The sequence below is a fragment of the Salmo salar genome, chromosome ssa03 (genome assembly GCF_905237065.1).
Source record: "Salmo salar chromosome ssa03, Ssal_v3.1, whole genome shotgun sequence".
Classification (NCBI taxonomy): domain Eukaryota; kingdom Metazoa; phylum Chordata; class Actinopteri; order Salmoniformes; family Salmonidae; genus Salmo; species Salmo salar.
The window spans coordinates 157,630-177,157 of record NC_059444.1 but is presented as its reverse complement, the minus strand read 5'-3'; the positions used below and the strand labels follow the sequence as shown (position 1 = coordinate 177,157).

At 43.5% G+C, this 19,528-nt stretch overlaps 1 long non-coding RNA gene across 1 annotated transcript; it reads left to right on the top strand.

The window, feature by feature from the left end:
* Positions 1-8,868: 8,868 nt before the first annotated feature.
* Positions 8,869-19,153, top strand: LOC123741883 (uncharacterized). The gene is made up of 3 exons (XR_006769405.1): positions 8,869-9,304; positions 18,682-18,783; positions 19,063-19,153. It is a non-coding gene; the product is annotated as an uncharacterized lncRNA (long non-coding RNA).
* Positions 19,154-19,528: the final 375 nt, after the last annotated feature.

Here is a 19,528-nt window from a genome sequence, read left to right as displayed (position 1 = left end):
CTGTAGGTTATTCTCCATATGGCTGAGTTGACTGTTCAGCTACTGTAGGTTATTCTCCATATGGCTGAGTTGACTGTTCAGCTACTGTAGGTTATTCTCCATATGGCTGAGTTGACTGTTCAGCTACTGTAGGTTATTCTCCATATGGCTGAGTTGACTGTTCAGCTACTGTAGGTTATTCTCCATATGGCTGAGTTGACTGTTCAGCTACTGTAGGTTATTCTCCATATGGCTGAGTTGACTGTTCAGCTACTGTAGGTTATTCTCCATATGGCTGAGTTGACTGTTCAGCTACTGTAGGTTATTCTCCCATACGGCTGAGTTGACTGTTCAGCTACTGTAGGTTATTCTCCATACGGCTGAGTTGACTGTTCAGCTACATGCTAGTGTAGGTTATTCTCCCATATGGCTGAGTTGACTGTTCAGCTACTGTAGGTTATTCTCCCATATGGCTGAGTTGACTGTTCAGCTACTGTAGGTTATTCTCCATATGGCTGAGTTGACTGTTCAGCTACTGTAGGTATTTCTCCATATGGCTGAGTTGACTGTTCAACTACTGTAGGTTATTCTCCATACGGCTGAGTTGACTGTTCAGCTACATGCTACTGTAGGTTATTCTCCATATGGCTGAGTTGACTGTTCAGCTACTGTAGGTTATTCTCCATATGGCTGAGTTGACTGTTCAACTACTGTAGGTTATTCTCCATATGGCTGGGTTGACTGTTCAGCTACTGTAGGTTATTCTCCATATGGCTGAGTTGACTGTTCAGCTACATGCTACTGTAGGTTATACTCCATATGGCTGAGTTGACTGTTCAGCTACATGCTACTGTAGGTTATTCTCCATATGGCTGAGTTGACTGTTCGGCTACATGCTACTGTAGGTTACTCTCCCATACGGCTGAGTTGACTGTTCAGCTACTGTAGGTTATTCTCCATATGGCTGAGTTGACTGTTCAGCCACTGTAGGTTATTCTCCATACGGCTGAGTTGACAGTTCAGCTTCTGTAGGTTATTCTCCCATATGGCTGAGTTGACTGTTCAGCTACATGCTACTGTACGTTATTCTCCCATATGGCTGAGTTGACTGTTCAGCTACATCCTAATGTAGGTATTTCTCCATATGGCTGAGTTGACTGTTCAGATACTGTAGGTTATTCTCCATACGGCTGAGTTGACTGTTCAGCTACTGTAGGTTATTCTCCCATATGGCTGAGTTGACTGTTCAGCTACATGCTACTGTAGGTTATTCTCCCATACGGCTGAGTTAACTGTTCAGCTACATGCTACTGTAGGTTATTCTCCCATGTGGCTGAGTTGACTGTTCAGCTACATGCTACTGTAGGTTATTCTCTATATGGCTGAGTTGACTGTTCAGCTACATGCTACTGTAGGTTATTCTCCATATGGCTGAGCTGACTGTTCAGCTACTGTAGGTTATTCTCCATATGGCTGAGTTGACTGTTCAGCTACTGTGGGTTATTCTCCCATATGGCTGAGTTGACTGTTCAGCTACATGCTACTGTAGGTTATTCTCCCATATGGCTGAGTTGTCTGTTCAGCTACTCTAGATTATTGTCCCATATGTCTGAGTTGACTGTTCAGCTACATGCTACTGTAGGTTATTCTCCATATGGCTGAGCTGACTGTTCAGCTACTGTAGTTTACTCTCCCATATGGCTGAGTTGACTGTTCAGCTACTGTAGTTTACTCTCCCATATCGCTGAGTTGACTGTTCAGCTACTGTAGTTTATTCTCCCACATGGCTGAGTTGACTGTTCAGCTACATGCTACTGTAGGTTATTCTCCCATACGGCTGAGTTGACTGTTCAGCTACATGCTACTGTAGGTTATTCTCCCATGTGGCTGAGTTGACTGTTCAGCTACATGCTACTGTAGGTTATTCTCTATATGGCTGAGTTGACTGTTCAGCTACATGTTACTGTAGGTTATTCTCCATATGGCTGAGCTGACTGTTCAGCTACTGTAGGTTATTCTCCCATATGGCTGAGTTGACTGTTCAGCTACATGCTACTGTAGGTTATTCTCCCATATGGCTGAGTTGTCTGTTCAGCTACTCTAGGTTATTGTCCCATATGTCTGAGTTGACTGTTCAGCTACATGCTACTGTAGGTTATTCTCCATATGGCTGAGCTGACTGTTCAGCTACTGTAGTTTACTCTCCCATATGGCTGAGTTGACTGTTCAGCTACTGTAGGTTACTCTCTCATTCTACTGTAAATCACTCTCTCATTCTACTGTAGGTTACTCTCCCATGCTACTGTAGGTTACTCTCCCACGCTACTGTAGGTTACTCTCCCATGCTACTGTAGGTTACTCTCCCAAGCTACTGTAGGTTTCTCTCCCATGCTACTAGAGGTTACTCTCCCATGCTACAGTAGGTTAATATCTGGATTGTATCATAACTCTTGTCTGGTGTGGGATGTGCAGTTCCGGAGTGCAGAGAATAACTTGTACTGATGTGGATTGGAGCAAACAAACCATCTACATAGTGGTGATGTGTACGTTTTAGATTATATTATTACTATTATTTTACTAAGGTTGTATATGTTTTACATTATATTATTACTATCATTTTATTAAGGTTGTGTTCGTTTCACATTATATTATTACTATTATTTTATTAAGGTTGTGTATGTTTTACATTATATTATTACTATTATTTTATTAAGGTTGTGTATGTTTTACATTATATTATTACTATTATTTTATTAAGGTTGTGTATGTTTTACATTATATTATTACTATCATTTCATTAAGGTTGTGTATGTTTTACATTATATTATTACTATTATTTTACTAAGGTTGTGTATGTTTTACATTATATTATTACTATTATTTTATTAAGGTTGTGTACGTTTTACATTATATTATTACTATTATTTTATTAAGGTTGTGTATGTTTTACATTATATTATTACTATCATTTTATTAAGGTTGTGTATGTTTTACATTATATTATTACTATTATTTTATTAAGGTTGTATATGTTTTACATTATATTATTACTATCATTTTATTAAGGTTGTGTATGTTTTTGTAGTAAAGGAATATAACGTTCCAGATTAAATGTATCTTTGGAGACAGTGAAGTGTGTGTGGCTTTTACTTTTTAAGTCTTTTGCTTGAATAAAAACCACGCTTACAAATGAATGATGATAACAACCCTTTGCTACTCCATGTGTTAAAGTAAAGTGTTATAAGTCACTGTGGGTGTGAGGGAGCAGTAATAAAATGCTGTTTTATAACCCCTACTTTGCTGTTGTTTCTTTTCACTGGGGTTTTGTCAACTACATTACCCATGTTTATTCTTTGTTCTGTCTTCTAAGCACGGTCCTCTTCACTGACTTTCATGATTCTTAATTCAAGGTGAGTGGTATTAAAGTGACAATGCTTTCTCCTATTATTGTATTACGCATGTGTTACAGGTCCCAGGTGGTGGGGAATAATAAAATGTTATTTGTCACAAGTGCCGAATACAACAGGTGATAACAGCTAGTCTGGGGATATGACTGATAACAGCTAGTCTGGGGATATGACTGATAACAGCTAGTCTGGGGATATGACTGATAACAGCTAGTCTGGGGATATGACTGATAACAGCTAGTCTAAGGATATGACTGATAACAGCTAGTCTGGGGATATGACTGATAACAGCTAGTCTGGGGATATGACTGATAACAGCTAGTCTGGGGATATGACTGATAACAGCTAGTCTGGGGATATGACTGATAACAGCTAGTCTAAGGATATGACTGATAACAGCTAGTCTGGGGATATGACTGATAACAGCTAGTCTGGGGATATGACTGATAACAGCTAGTCTGGGGATATGACTGATAACAGCTAGTCTGGGGATATGACTGATAACAGCTAGTCTGGGGATATGACTGATAACAGCTAGTCTGGGGATATAACTGATAACAGCTAGTCTAAGGATATGACTGATAACAGCTAGTCTGGGGATATGACTGATAACAGCTAGTCTGGGGATATGACCGATAACAGCTAGTCTGGGGATATGACTGATAACAGCTAGTCTGGGGATATGACTGATAACAGCTAGTCTGGGGATATGACTGATAACAGCTAGTCTGGGGATATGACTGATAACAGCTAGTCTAAGGATATGACTGATAACAGCTAGTCTGGGGATATGACTGATAACAGCTAGTCTAGGGATATGACAGATAACAGCTAGTCTGGGGATATGACTGATAACAGCTAGTCTGGGGATATGACTGATAACAGCTAGTCTGGGGATATGACTGATAACAGCTAGTCTGGGGATATGACTGATAACAGCTAGTCTGGGGATATGACTGATAACAGCTAGTCTAAGGGATATGACTGATAACAGCTAGTCTGGGGATATGACTGATAACAGCTAGTCTGGGGATATGACTGATAACAGCTAGTCTGGGGATATGACTGATAACAGCTAGTCTGGGGATATGACTGATAACAGCTAGTCTGGGGATATGACTGATAACAGCTAGTCTAAGGGATATGACTGATAACAGCTAGTCAAAGGGATATGACTGATAACAGCTAGTCTAAGGGATATGACTGATAACAGCTAGTCAAAGGGATATGACCGAGACATGGATGGTAACTAAGAACACACACATTTTCAACCTCTCACTACCTCTTTCTCCTTTTCACACACACACACACACACACACAAGAGAGAGAGAGAAACTCCCATATCTATTAGGTGTGTGTCACCACAGCTGCAAGAATTGTGACCCAGAACGGGACAACCAGTGGAACACAAACACCATCGCAACCTATATTTATCTGTTTCCTTTCATACTTCAACTATTTGCACATTGTTACAACACTGTACCTAGTCAATAATATAACTTTTGAAACGCCTATATTCTTTTGTGAGTGTAATGTTTACTAATGTTGTCTGTTGTTCATTTCACATTCCTCTTGCTTTGGCATTGTAAACGTGTTTCCCATGCCAATAAATCCTTTGAATGTAATTTAATTGAGAGAGAGAGATGGAGAGGAATAAGGTTTTTATTTTACCTTTATTTATCTAGGCAAATTAGTTAAGAACAAATTCTTATTTTCAATGACAGGCTAGGAACAGTGGGTTAACTGGATTGTTCAGGGGCAGAACAACAGATTGTTCCTTGTCAGCTCGGGGATTTGAACTTGCAAACTTTCGGTTACTAGCCCAACGCTCTAACCACTAGGCTACACTGCCGTTGTAATGTAACAAAATGTGGAAAAAGTCAAGGGTCTAAATACTTTCTGAATTCAATGTGTGATGGTGAACCGGAGTCCTGAGGAGGTGAACCGGAGTCCTGAGGAGGTGAACCGGAGTCCTGAGGTGGGGAACCGGAGTCCTGAGGTGGTGTCCTGAGGTGGTGAACCGGCGTCCTGAGGTGGTGAACCGGTGAACCGGCGTCCTGAGGAGGTGAACCGGAGTCCTGAGGTGGTGAACCGGCGTCCTGAGGAGGTGAACCGGCGTCCTGCGGTGGTGAACCGGCGTCCTGAGGTGGTGAACCGGCGTCCTGAGGTGGTGAACCGGTGAACCGGCGTCCTGAGGAGGTGAACCGGCGTCCTGAGGAGGTGAACCGGAGTCCTGAGGTGGTGAACCGGCGTCCTGAGGAGGTGAACCGGAGTCCTGAGGTGGTGAACCGGCATCCTGAGGAGGTGAACCGGAGTCCTGAGGAGGTGAACCGGCGTCCTGAGGTCAATATAAAGTGATACAAATGGTAATGTAAAACATCCAGAGGTGTTGGGGTCAATGGGAGTCAGATGGGCGGGGCACACAGGGAATTCACTCCAATGTCACAGGACTCCCCCGACACACCCCTTATTACTGGTGAAGGAAGGGAGGAATTACACACAGGACTCCCCAGACACACCCCTTATTACTGGTGAATGAAGGGAGGAATTACACACAGGACTCCCCAGACACACCCCCTTATTACTGGTGAAGGAAGGGAGGAATTACACACAGGACTCCTCAGACACGCCCCTTATTACTGGTGAAGGAAGGGAGGAATTACACACAGGACTCCTCAGACACACCCCTTATTACTGGTGAAGGAAGGGAGGAATTACACACAGGACTCCTCAGACACACCCCTTATTACTGGTGAAGGAAGGGAGGAATTACACACAGGACTCCTCAGACACAGCCCTTATTACTGGTGAAGGAAGGGAGGAATTACACACAGGACTCCTCAGACACACCCCTTATTACTGGTGAAGGAAGGGAGGAATTACACACAGGACTCCCCAGACACACCCCCTTATTACTGGTGAAGGAAGGGAGGAATTACACACAGGACTCCTCAGACACACCCCTTATTACTGGTGAAGGAAGGGAGGAATTACACACAGGACTCCTCAGACACACCCCTTATTACTGGTGAAGGAAGGGAGGAATTACACACAGGACTCCTCAGACACACCCCTTATTCCTGGTGAATGAAGGGAGGAATTACACACAGGACTCCTCAGACACAGCCCTTGAGAAGTGTAGTACTCTAATCCGAGCCAGGTCTCATGCAAATGATCAACATGCAAGTTACAGTAAGTCGTTTTCCTTTTTCCCAGTAAGTAGCACGTGACACGCTGACTCTCACACATAGCTGTTGTTACACTCATTCACACTTCTGTTCTTAGTGACACCATACTTTCCTCTGATAAACAGGAAGTTGGTAGAGTAGTGTGCAATGCAGTTAGTGTCTCTCCACTTGTTCTGATGTCGATAGAGGATGAGGAAGAGGATATGAGAAGTGAGAGTAATTGTAGACCTTAGGCCCTCTCTGAAAAAAGACAGAGACATCTCTGATTAAATATTATCTCTGGTGTCCATGTCACTCAGGAGACAGTAGTTAATATTGTGAGTGCGCCCGTCTTGCATTGAGCTATCTACTGTTCATCTTGCTGCTGGTGTCAACATCATATCAGAGTGTCAGTTTAAACCTCTGCTTACAGTTTAACAGGAAGTGAACCGCCAAAGTTTCAAATGGTGTGAATGTTATCGCCATTGAAAAACCTCTGAGATAGATGCAGACATACATTCTAATACATATCTCTGAATAACTCTCCTCACTGAGACAGTAGAGATTAAAATAACTATACATGGCCATCGATGGTGTGCAAGGTGAAATGTCTTAAACTACTAAGAGTATGAAACTTTAGACTTCTCTGCTGTTTATGTCCTACAGCTATCATGTTGTAGCAGTATGAAGAGTTAGACTAGACTTCTCTGCTGTTTATGTCCTGCAGCTATCACATTGTAGCAGTATGAAGAGTTAGACCTAACTTCTCTGCTGTTTATGTCCTGCAGCTATCACGTTGTACCAGTATGAAGAGTTAGACCTAACTTCTCTGCTGTTTATGTCCTGCAGCTATCACATTGTAGCAGTATGAAGAGTTAGACTAGACTTCTCTGCTGTTTATGTCCTGCAGCTATCACGTTGTACCAGTATGAAGAGTTAGACCTAACTTCTCTGCTGTTTATGTCCTGCAGCTATCATGTTGTAGCAGTGTGAAGCGCACGTGTGCACATGCTCAGTCATTTTTTGCAATACACCGTCTTGCATCTTGTCACGCCATGACCATAGACAGCCCTTGGTTCTCTATGGTGTAGTAGGTCAGGGCGTGACAGCGACGGTCAACGGTCCGGAACCTCTAGAGACCGTCAACAGTCCGGAACCTCCAGCGACGGTCAACGTTCCGGAACCTCCAGTGACAGTCAACAGGCCGGAGGCTTCTTCTGCGACGGTGCCCAGTCCAGGCACGGCGCCCGGTCCCGCTCCATGGCAGGAGCCTTCTCTACACCGGTGCCCAGTCCAGGCACGGCGTCCAGTCCCGCTCCAAAGCCGGAGCCTTCCTCTGCGCCGGTGCCCAGTCCAGGCACGGCGTCCAACCCAGCTCCATGGCCAGAGCCATCCTTTGCGCCGGTGCCCAGTCCAGGCACGGCGTTCAGCCCGGGCGCGATGGCCGGATCCAGGGTCTGAGCGGGGGCTACGACCTGCACCGGAGCCGCCACCGACACTAATCACCCCTTTCCCTCCCCATTTGGTTTCAGGTTTTGTGGCCGGAGTCCGCACCTTTGGGGGGTACTGTCACGCCCTGACCATAGAGAGCCCTTGGTTCTCTATGGTGTAGTAGGTCAGGTGTGACTAGGGGGTGTTTTAGTCTATATTTTCTATGTTGGTGTTTTTTTATTGTTCCCAGTTAGAGGCAGCTGGTAATCGTTGCCTCTAATTGGGGATCATATTTAGGTAGCAGTTTTCCCACCTGTGTTTGTGGGATATTGTTTGTTTTTGTATGTGCTTGTGACACTCGACTTCACGTTCTTTGTAAGTTTTGTTTCTAGTTTCACTGAAATAAAGATTTGGAACCCAACACACGCTGTGCCTTGGTCCACTCATTTTGAAGAACGTGACACATCTAGCTATCTGGAGACAGTAAATGTAGACCTCAGACCCTGTCTGAGAGAGATAGAGACACCTCTGAATAACTATTCTCTCTGGTGTCAATGTCACACAGGACACAGCATAGTGTATAAAACTCTACATGGTCATTGATGGCCGACCACAGAGTGCAAGACTTAATGCAGCATTTCCTAAACTCAGTCCTGGGAACCCCAGGAGGTGCATGTTTTAGTTTTTTCCATAACAATACACAGCTGATACAAATAATTAACTCTTCATCATCAAGCTGTGATTAGTAGAATCCACTAAATATACGAACTAATCTGCACTGTGGTAAACTAAACTAACATAAACTAAATATACAAACTAATCTTCACTGTGGGAAACAAACATGGTTCTCAGAAAATAAGTCTGGAGTCACATGGTGGTGGTTAGTGTCATACTATTGGTTAGACAGTTTCCCCTTTAATGAGGTTGACAGTTAAAACTGTCTCTTACATTAGACTGAGTCACACAGAGGCTCCAGCTGTGCAGAGAACAGACACAAACCTACAACTGAGATAACAGCAGACTTTACAGCAGTAGAAGTTACAACAGTAGAAGTTACAACAGTAGAAGTTACAGCAGTAGAAGTTACAGCAGTAGAAGATACAGCAGTAGAAGTTACAACAGTAGAAGTTACAACAGTAGAAGTTACTGCATTTGAACACACGTGTGTAAAGATGTCAGAGGAAATCTATGAAAACAGCGATGGATTTAGAGGCAAAAAAATAAATGAAATAGAGACCATGGATTTTAATGATCAAATATACAACAACGAAAGACCCATCATGCCCTGCAAGAAGGATGGAGTTGGTGATCAACATTCAGGTAACAGTTTATCCTGGTATAGTGCTTGACACTGACACACACTTACACCCCAACACACACATGCACACACACACACACATGCACCCGCACACACACACAACTTTTTGCACTACATTTCCTACACTGACTATATGCATACACACTGGATTCTACAACAGGCTCACATGTACTGACACTGACACCACACACAACATAAATACAGACATTTCTCATTTACATAAATATTCACACCCAAGTCAATACATGTTAGAATCACGTTTGGCAGCGATTACAACTGTGAGTCTCTGGGTAAGTTGAATCTCTAAGAGCTTTTTCTTTTCAAATTTCTTCAAGCTCTGTCAAATTGGTTGTTGATCATTGCTTGGCAACCATTTTGAAGTCTTACCATAGATTTGCAAGCAGATTTAGATCACAACTGTAACTCTGCAAACTCCAGTGTAGATTTGGTCTTGTGTTGTTGGTTGTCTGGTGGAAAGCAGACTGAACCAAGTTTTCTTCTAGGATTTTTCCTGTACTGAGCTCCATTCTATAAAACATTTTATCCTGAAAAAACTCCCCATTCCTTAACAATTACAAGCATACCGATAACACGATGCAGCCACCACTATGATTGAAAGAAGTACTCAGTAATGTGTTGTGTTGGATTGCCCCCCTGTATTCAGTACAAAAAGTGAATTGCTTTGCCACATTTCTTTGCAGTATTACTTAAGTGCCTTGTTGCAAACAAGATGCATGTTTTGGAATATTTTTATTCTGTACAAGCTTCCTTCTTTTCACTCTGTCAAGTAGGTTAGTATTGTGGAGTAACTACAATGTTGATCCATCCTCAGATATCACCCTTCTGTATCTGTGGTGAAATGTGGCAGAGCTAGAGCGATGTTTGTCAGACCATGAGACATCCTGAAAATCGGTCTTCTCTCAAAATCTTACGTAGCATCTGAACGGTTTGGCCTACAAACTATTATAACCACTCTATTGAAAGATGAGACTCTCACAAACGGGATGGGGTTCTCCATTTGGGACGTCCACAAGCCTCACACCACTCTGAAGGTCCCTGGTACCAGTAAAAAGAAAGTGAATGGAAGTATATATGGAGATAGTTTAGTGCCTAAAATAAGGGGATAAATATATGTAAAAAAAATTACATGTTTCCTGATCTTTCTAATATCTCTCAGATTTAGGGCACTTCAGAACAAACATCCTTTTGATATTTTTGGGGACTATCTGTTGTTCCATGTCGTGAACCTGTTATTCAATGTGTTTCCATTGGCTAATAGCGTAAATGCCAAATTCAATGCTTCATGTAATAATTTTTTCACATTTGTTTTTATACATTAATGGGTCTTAAAATTATAAATCAAATAGCTAAATAATCCTTGGTATCTTAAAACAATTCCATATGTTGGCTCAGACCCTCCCTCCCCCGGCTCAGACTCTAGAGGGTTAAACACCTATAATTGCAAGCAGAGGGATTCATTGCAACTTATTATGTGACTTGTAAGCAAATGACTTATTATAAATGAGCTTATTTAGGTTGAAGTGGTTGAATACTTATTGAATCAAAACATTTCAGTTTTTCATTTTATATATAAAACCTTATATGGTATAACAGGTCAGTATATAAATATTATGTTATATATAAATATTATATAAACATATATATAAACATAATTCCTCTTTGACATATGGGGTATTGTGTGCAGGCCAGTGATAAAACATCATTTAAAAGTCAGTCAGTAACAACAAAATGTGGAAAAAGGCACTTTTCTGATGGCACTAGCTACCTCTATTACCTCGTACCCCTACACATCAGCTTGGTACTGGTACTCCCTGTACATAGCTACCTCTATTACCTCGTACCCCTACACATCAGCTTGGTACTGGTACTCCCTGTACATAGCTACCTCTATTACCTCATACCCCTACACATCAGCTTGGTACTGGTACTCCCTGTACATAGCTACCTCTATTACCTCGTACCCCTACACATCAGCTTGGTACTGGTACTCCCTGTACATAGCTACCTCTATTACCTCGTACCCCTACACATCAGCTTGGTACTGGTACTCCCTGTACATAGCTACCTCTATTACCTCGTACCCCTACACATCAGCTTGGTACTGGTACTCCCTGTACATAGCTACCACTATTACCTCGTACCCCTACACATCAGCTGGTAGGTACTCCCTGTACATAGCTACCTCTATTACCTCGTACCCCTTCACATCTGCTTGGTACTGGTACTCCCTGTACATAGCTACCTCTATTACCTCATACCCCTACACATCAGCTTGGTCCTGGTACTCCCTGTATATACAGTGCATTCAGAAAGTATTCACACCCCTTGACTTTTCCAAATTTTGTTACGTTACAGCATTATTCTAAAATGTATTTAACCTGTTATGGATAGGGGGCAGTATTTTCACGGCCGGATAAAAACGATACCCGATGTAATCTGTTTATTACTCCTGCCCAGAAACTAGAATATGCATATAATTGTTTGATTTGGATAGAAAACACCCTAAAGTTTTAAAACTGTTTGAATGGTGTCTGTGAGTATAACAGAACTCATATGGCGGCCAAAACCTGAGAAGATTCTGTACAGGAAGTACCCTGTCTGACCATTTCTTGGCTTTCTTTGTCATCTCTATCGAAAATAGAGGATCTCTGCTGTAACTTGACACTTTCTAAGGCTCCCATAGGCTCTCAGAAGGCGCCAGAACGTTGAATGATGACTCTGCAGTCCCAGGCTGAAAAACAGTAGCGCATTTGGATAGTCGTCGATCTGAGAACAATGAGACGGGGCGTGCACGTGAAGAGTCCATTTTACATTTTCAGTCTTTGAACGAAAACGACGTCTCCGGTCAGAATAATATCGCTATTTTATGAGAAAAATCGCATAAAAATTGATTTTAAACAGCGTTTGACATGCTTCGAAGTACGGTAATGGAATATTTTGAATTTTTTTGTCACGATATGCGCCGGCGCGTCACCCTTCGTTACCCTTCGGATAGTGTCTTGAACGCACAAACAAAACGCCGCTATTTGGATATAACTATGGATTATTTGGAACCAAACTGTCACATAATCCATCGTGCTGTTGAAAGGAGGACCAAGGCGCAGCGGGAATATGGATGCTCATATTTTAATTTAAAAAAAAGGAGTAAAGCATCCACTGAAAAAACAATAAACAAAACAATGAACAGTACTCACGATACGACAGTGTAGCAGGCTAAACCAAAAAAAGCAGTGCTCACAACAATTCCCCACAAACACACAGACAAACACACCCAACTAATATAGGAGTTCCAATCAAAGGCAACACCACACAGCTGCCTTCAATTGGAAGTCCACCCCAATTACCTCTACATAGAAACACCCAACCTAGACAGAACAAAGAAAACACAACTTCTTCTGCCACGCCCTGACCAACACTTATACACCTACTCCACCTGCTGGTCAGGACGTGACATTACCCCCCCCCCCCCTAAAGGTGCAGACCCCGAATGCACCTTCAAAAGAAAAAATACAGAACACCCAAAACAACCCGTAAATTTCCCCCTAACTACAGGGAGGGAAGGGAGGGTGGCTGCCGTCAACGACGGCACTGTGCTACTCCCCCTCCCCAACCCACCTATGTTGGAGGCGGCTCAGGTTCTGGCCGTTGCAGGCAGTCAGGACAGTCCGGCAGCTCGGGGCGGTCCGGCCGCTCCGGGCTCGGGCGGTCCGGCCGCTCCGGAGGTTCGGGGCGGTCGGGCCGCTCTGGCGACTGTTGACTGGCGGGCAGCTCTGGCGACTGTTGACTGGCGGGCAGCTCTGGCGACTGTTGACTGGCGGGCAGCTCTGGCGACTGTTGACTGGTGGGCAGCTCTGACGACTGTTGACTGGCGGGCAGCTCTGGCGACTGTTGACTGGCGGGCAGCTCTGGCGACTGTTGACTGGCGGGCAGCTCTGGTGACTGTTGACTGGCGAGGCTGGGTTTACGCACTTGAAGCCTGGTGCGTGGTGCTGGTACTGGGCGTACCAGATTGGGAACACGCACCTCAAGGCTAGTGCGTGTAACGGGAAACACTGAGTCGCACTGGCAGTCTTAAGCGCAGGGTTGGCATCTCCGGTGCTGGCTCGATGCCTACTTTCCCTGGCACGTGCGTTGGTGCTGGTATTGAGCCTACTGGCCTAAAAATACCAGGCCCTACCATGGCACCTACCCCAAAGCACGGGACCTGTCCAGTCTGTTTACTTTTAACAAGGGTACGGGGCGCTGGCCTGGGTTTCCAATCTTGCCCCGTCACACAGCCCTTGTGCCCCCCCTAAAAATTCTTGGGGGTGCCTCTCGGTCTCCCTTACCCGTCGTGTTCCCCAGTCCTCGCTAGAATTCTTCCGCTGCTTGGTCCTGTGTTGGTGGGAAATTCTGTCACATAATCCATTGTGCTGTTGAAAGGAGGACCAAGGCGCAGCGGGAATATGGATGCTCATATTTAAATTTTTTTTAAAGGAGTAAAGCATCCACTGAAAAAAACAATAAACAAAACAATGAACAGTACTCACGATACGACAGTGTAGCAGGCTAAACCAAAAAAAGCAGTGCTCACAACAATTCCCCCACAAACACACAGACAAACACACCCAACTAATATAGGACTTCCAATCAAAGGCAACACCACATAGCTGCCTTCAATTGGAAGTCCACATTACCTCTACATAGAAACACCCAACCTAGACAGAACAAAGAAAACACAACTTTTCTGCCACGCCCTGACCAACACTTATACACCTACTCCACCTGCTGGTCAGGACGTGACACAAACCAACATTTGTTGTTGAAGTAGAAGTCCTGGGAGTGCATTCTGATGAAGAACAGCAAAGGTAATCCAATTTTTCTTGTAGTAAATCTGAGTTTGGTGAGCACCAAACTTGGTGGGTGTCAAATTAGCTAGCCCGTGATGGCGAGCTATCTACCCAGAATATTGCAAAATGTGCTTTCACCGAAAAGCTATTTTAAAAATCGGACACCGCGATTGCATAAAGGAGTTCTGTATCTATAATTCTTAAAATAATTGTTATGTTTTTTGTGAACGTTTATCGTGAGTAATTTAGTAAATTCACCGGAAGTGTTCGGTGGGAATGCTAGTTCTGAACGTCACATGCTAATGTAAAAGCTGGTTTTTGAAATAAATATGAACTTCATTGAACAAAACATGCATGTATTGTATAACATAATGTCTCTAGGGTTGTCATCTGATGAAGATCATCAAAGGTTAGTGCTGCATTTAGCTGTGGTTTTGTTTTTTGTGACATTATATGCTAGCTTGACAAATGGGTATCAGATTATTTCTGGCTGGATACTCTCCTGACATAATCTAATGTTTTGCTTTTGTTGTAAAGCCTTTTTGAAATCGGACAGTGTGGTTAGATAAAGGAGAGTCTTGTCTTTAAAATGGTGTAAAATAGTCATATGTATGGAATCTTCTCAGGTTTTGGCCTGCCATTTGAGTTCTGTTATACTCAGACACCATTCAAACAGTTTTAGAAACTTTAGGGTGTTTTTTCTATCCAAAGCCAATAAATATATGCATGGGTTTTCATTGAGAATCTAGAATTTTAAGGCAGTTGCTTGCAGTTCCTATCGCTTCCACTGGATGTCAACAGTCTTTAAAAATTTGTTGATGTTTTTCCTTTGTGTAATGAAGAAGTAGCCCTGTTCAGAAAGAGGGTCGAGTGAAGTGTACTGTTTGATAGAGGCGCGTGACCTGAAAAACACTCTCCACTTTGTTTTCCTCCGGTATTGAACGCAGTTTATCCCGGCTCTTAAATTTTATCGATTATTTACGTAAAAAAATAACTAAAGTTGTATTAGGAAAGTTGTTTGAAGTGCTGGGACAAAGATTACAGGTAACTTATGAGAGATTTTGTAGTCATATTGCGCAAGTTGTTACCGGTGTTTCTCCTGGATCAAACGTGGACATTTTGGATATATAACGTCGGAATTAATCAAACAAAAGGACCATTTGTGATGTTTATGGGACATATTGGAGTGCCAACAGAAGAAGCTTGTCATTTTTACATTTACGTCATTTAGCAGACGCTCTTATCCAGAGCGACTTACAAATTGGTGCATTCACCTTAAGATATCCAGTGGAACAACCACTTTACAATAGTACATCTATATGTTTTTTTTTTGGGGGGCGGGGGGTTAGAAGGATTACTATATCCTATCCCAGGTATTCCTTAAAGAGGTGGGTTTTCAGTGTCTACGGAAGGTGGTGATTGACTCCGCTGTCCTGGCGTCGGTGAGGGAGCTTGTTCCACCATTGGGGTGCCAGAGCAGCGAACAGTTTTGACTGGGCTGAGCGGGAACTGTGCTTCCGCAGCATTAGGGGCCAGCAGGCCAGAGGTGGATGAACGCAGTGCCCTTGTTTGGGTGTAGGGCCTGATTAGAGCCTGAAGGTACGGAGGTGCCGTTCCCCTCACAGCTCCGTAGGCAAGCACCATGGTCTTGTAGCAGATGCGAGCTTCAACTGGAAGCCAGTGGAGTGTGCGGAGGAGCGAGGTGACGTGAGAGAACTTGAGAAGGTTGAACACCAGACGGCTGCGGCGTTCTGGATGAGTTGTAGGGGTTTGATGGCACAGGCAGGGAGCCCCGCCAACAGGGATTTGCAGTAATCCAGACGGGAGATGACAAGTGCCTGGATTAGGACCTGCGCCGCTTCCTGTGTAAGGCAGGGTCGTACTCTGCGAATGTTGTATAGCATGAACCTACAGGATCGGGTCACCGCCTTGATGTTAGCGGAGAACGACAGGGTGTTGTCCAGGGTCACGCCGAGGCTCTTAGCACTCTGGGAGGAGGACACAATGGAGTTGTCCACTGTGATGGCGAGATAAAGGCAAGGCATTAATTATATGTTATTTCTGAGTTTTGTGTCGCGCCTAGCGGATGAAATATGATTGTCAGTGTTTGTTTGATGGGGTGCTGTCCTCCGATTATAGCATGGTTTTGCTTTCGCCGTAAAGCCATGTTGAAATCTGACACGGTGGCTAGAAAACAAGGTTCAGCTTTAATTTGGTGTGTGCACTTGAAAGTTAAATATTTTTAATATTTTTTTTGAATTTGGCGCTCTGCCATTTCACCGGATGTTGTCAAATCGATCCCCGTTAACAACCCTCCAGACGAGCTTCAATGCCATACAACTCTCTCTTCCGTGGCCTCCAACTGCTCCTAAAACAAGTAACAACTAAATGCATGCTTTTCAACCACGATCGCTGCCTGCACCTGCCCGCCTGTCCAGCATCACTACTCTGGCCGGTTCTGACTTAGAATATATGGACAACTACAAATACCTGGGTGTCTGGTTAGACTGTAAACTCTCCTTCCAGACTTACATCAAACATCTCCAATCCAAAGTTAAATCTAGAATTGGCTTCCTATTTCGGCAACAAAGCATCCTTCACTCATGCTGCCAAACATACCCTCGTAAAACTGACCATCCTACCGATCCTCGACTTCGGCGATGTCATTTACAAAATAGCCTCCAATACCCTACTCAACAAACTGGATGCAGTCTATCACAGTGCCATCCGTTTTGTCACCAAAGCCCCATATACTACCCACCACTGCGACCTGTACGCTCTCGTTGGCTGGCCCTCGCTTCATAATCTCCGCCAAGCCCACTGGCTCCAGGTCATCTACACAGACCCTGCTTAGGTAAAGTCCCCCCTTCTCTTTCTCCGCTCACTGGTCACCATAGCAGCACCCACCTGCTTACGCACTCCAGCAGGTATATCTCTCTGGTCACCCCCAAAGCCAATTCCTCCTTTGGCGTCTCTCCTTCCAGTTCTTTCTGCCAATGACTGGAACGAACTACAACAATCTCTGAAGCTGGAAACACTTATCTCCCCTCACTAGCTTTAAGCACCAGCTGTCAGAGCAGCTCACAGATCACTGCACCTGTACGTAGCCCATCTATAATTTAGCCCAAACAACTACCACTTCCCCTACTGTATTTATTTATTTTGCTCCCTTTGCACCCCATTATCTCTATTTCTACTTTGCACTTTCTTCTACCAAATTTACCATTCCAGTGTTTTTACTTGCAATATTGTATTTACTTTGCCACCATGGCCTTTTTTTGCCTTTACCTCCCTTATCTCACCTCATTTGCTCATTGTATATAGAGTTATTTTTCTACTGTATTATTGACTGTATGTCAATAATAAGGTGAAATAAAAAATAAAATAAAAAGACGGGCGAGGAGCTGTCCGTTGTGAGCGTTGGAATCAAGGGGTGAATCGAGTGGAACAGTGTCCAAGCCCGACTGTTAACGACACCACAGTCCAGGAAACTCTCTTCGGCGCGCCTGAGTCAGTGAGCAGGCAGAGGGAAAAGCCAGGCTCTGCAACACGAGGGCGCCTCAAAGCAGGGGTCTGGGGGGAGATGGGCCGAGCGATTTGGCTCAACAGTATATCCCCCCACTACTGCTGAGCACCACTTTTTGCTGGACGCAGGGAACAAGTGGAACAAAGTGACCAACCTGGCCACAGAACAGGCAGCTTCTAGTGCTGATTTGCCGCTGCCTCTCCTCTGGAGAGAGACGGGCCCGGCCGAGCGTACACGGAGGCAGCCAGTCAGGAAGGAAATCTTGATCCGTTCACTACCATAAGAGTTGGGCTGTTGCTCGAATAGTGAACATTGTACCAAAAAGGCTCTGTGTCTAGATTGATCAAGACAATTTTTATGGATGAGGGAAAAAAACAATTGAATCCATTTTAGAATAAGGCGTAACAAAATGTAGAAAAAGTCAAGAGGTCTGAAAACTTTCCAAATGCACTGTAGCCATGTTATTTTGACTTGTTATTCTTCTTAGTTTTTTCACTGTGTATTTATTTATTGTGTCGCTATTTTAAATGTTGTATCTTCAACTCGGCATTGTTGGAAAAGGACCCGTAATTCAGCATTTTACTATTAGCATACACCTGTTGTTTACGAAGCAAATGACAAATGAAATTAGATTTTGATTGAAATAGGTGTTGGCAGTCATTTGGGTACCTGGACTCTGCATTATGTTCAAGCCAATAATCTGTTGGAGGTTCTGGAACTCAGTTCTGGTGTTCTGTCCCAGTCATTTGGGTACCTGGACTCTGCATTATGTTCAAGCCAATAATCTGTTGGAGGTTCTGGAACTCAGTTCTGGTGTTCTGTCCCAGTCATTTGGGTACCTGGACTCTGCATTATGTTCAAGCCAATAATCTGTTAGAGGTTCTGGAACTCAGTTCTGGTGGTCTGTTCCATGCGTTTTTCAAAGAGAAACTGGACACATATGTAGACACCAACTACAACGCTGATAAAGAGCAAGTTCTTATGGTAATAATTTGTGCTTCAGTGTTTTGTCAGTGGTGGAAGAGATACTCTGGAGCTGCTGCAGTATGTCTGGGGTTGCTGTGTGTTCTCCTACTGGCTGGGATCATAGGCCTGTTACTCTACCGTGAGTTTGATATGTTCTCACTCAAACATTCTTCATCATCAGTGGTGTAACAACCAGGGTTGGAATTACATTTACATTCCAGTCAATTCAATTCAGAAAGTAAGTCAACTTTCAATTCCACATTTTCATGATTTGAAAAGCATTGAAGATAATTGGAATTCAATTAGAATTCCAGTTTATTTCCTGAATTGACTGGAATTGAATGCAACTGACCCCAACCTTGGTAATGTCTGATTAACTTTTCCACTGTTACCTTGTTCAATGATCTCATTATGTCAGAGAGAAACCAATTGACCAGTTACAACACCCTGACCAGAGAGAGAGACCAGCTACAGACCAGTTACAACACCCTGACCAAAGAGAGAGACCAGCTACAGACCAGTTACAACACCCTGATCAAAGAGAGAGACCAGCTACAGACCAGATACAACACCCTGACCAGAGAGATAGACCAGCTACAGACCAGATACAACACCCTGACCAAAGAGAGAGACCAGCTACAGACCAGATACAACACCCTACCAAAGAGAGAGACCAGCTACAGAAAGAGACAGAACGTCTGAAACAATCTTTAGTTGAGAAAGGTGAGTCAAATAGTCTCATGACTGTTCTGTTTGACAGTCTCTGTATCAGTTCACGTCACTTACAGACAGGAATTTAACTTAAATTAAATGAAAATGATGCTTCCAAACCATCCATTAGTTAGTGTCTTCCTTGATACTTAATTAAATGTTGTATTAAAGTG